This window comes from Triticum urartu, chromosome 5A (assembly GCF_056163025.1).
Source record: "Triticum urartu cultivar PI428250 chromosome 5A, HENAU_Tu73, whole genome shotgun sequence".
Classification (NCBI taxonomy): domain Eukaryota; kingdom Viridiplantae; phylum Streptophyta; class Magnoliopsida; order Poales; family Poaceae; genus Triticum; species Triticum urartu.
Genome location: NC_141877.1, coordinates 60,534,828 through 60,536,561, shown reverse-complemented (window position 1 = coordinate 60,536,561; position 1,734 = coordinate 60,534,828).

The window sequence follows — 1,734 nt, the reverse complement described above, 5'->3', positions numbered from 1 at the left end:
GAAGCTTTGTGAAGCAAGTGCCACTTTGGTATTTCCAAATGGCATGAAATTTTTACAGAAGCTTCATATCATCATAAAACCCCTCGCTGCCAAATTTGAGCTCACAGAGATCTAGTATGTGAGTGCATCATCCAAATCCCCAATTCTGGCCAGTTTTGCACTTTCTACTGCAACCACCATCTAAACTCCTCCTCTTTGTCTGATTTTTGCTGATCAGCATCACCTTAGTGTGTGATCATCGCAAGACAAACTCTTTTCCTTCTTACCCTGCTGGTTTAACCACAGCAAGTTACAAACACCTTCTTACTGATTTACTTTTGGAGCTAAGTGCAAATCTCTTCTTTGGCCCTTGACCGATTTATTTCTTCAGTTGGACTAAGGGCACCAGGATCCATCCGTTGGACCTGGTTGGCCACGCCCAAGAGCGCCGCTTGCGCCAGTGCGCATGGTGATCACGCTGGCGTCATGGCTGCAGGCATGCTCTGGCTTGTTCCAGCCACTATGCTCGTCTTCTCCCTCCTCGTCTCGACATCAATTCGTGTCCTGGAGCTTCCCCGTGATCGACTGCATCTCCCTGCATTGGTGCCTCGTCGTGGTTCGCCATTAATGCGCCGTTAGAACAGTGCCTGTGTCATGCTCAGCCCCTGACATCCATTAGTGCACTGCTCCAGCTCGGTTGTGAGCTCCAGAGCCCTCTCCACGGCTATATAAGGAGTGCCCGAGCCCTCCCACAGCTCATCCACTCCTCACTTGCCTCCCTAGCCCACCGGAGTCCTCGGCCCCTCCTCTTTTCGCCGGAGTTCGCCTCGGCCGCCTCTGTTCCACCATGGTTCCAGTGTGCCTTGTCCCTCTCCTATCCTCCTAAGTTGCCCACGAGCCTCCCCTCGTCTTCGTGAGTCACCCCGACCCCATTCCCCCTCACCGGAGTGCCTCTGGCCGCAAGCCCCGAGTTCGGTTGTCGTCTCCGCCTCTCGGCCACTTCCTTGTCCGGCCTCCCCGAGCATCTTCTCGCCCCTTCACCACCACCAACCGACTCCTCATGCTCCGGCGGTCCGCCCCACCACCTCGACCACGCCGGAGTCGTCCCTCATCGCCGGCTACCCCCTCTGCCCGACGCCACTGCCTCCTCCCATCCTCCTCCTGTCACCGCACCTCCACGCCTCCCCGGTGCCCGCCGCCCCTGGGACGGACGCGGCCGTCTCCAGCGGTCCTGCCGACGGCCTCGCCTCGTCCAACGGTGGCCGGAGCCGACCGGGCCACCGCTGGCCTTGCTCTGCCTCGCCTCCTCTGTTCTATCGAGGAACAGAACGAGAGGAGGAAGAAGACACGCACCTGGTCCCTCCCCCTTCCCGTGGACCCCACCGGTAAGTGGCACAAGCCTGGGCCCAGTTGTTTTTAAGTGGAGACGTTTTCTTGAAATGCATTTTCACTTTATGAAAGCGTATTTCCTTCCTCTTTTATCCAAAATGCATTTTCCCTTTAGGAAAGCGTGTTCTCTTCTTCTGCGGCTGAAAATATGTTTCCCTTTTCAGAAAAAGTATTCGGCCCGAAGGCACGTTCAGTTTTTCCTCCAGGGGCCCGTTTGCTGAAGTTTATTCACAGATTGGTCCCTGATCTTCTACACCTCATAACTCCGCAACCGTAACTCCGATTGAGGTGAAACCAGCGCTCACTTCTTCGCTTCGTCGAGCTCTATCTTTTGGTAACATTTTCACCAGGTGGTTTCACAGTGAA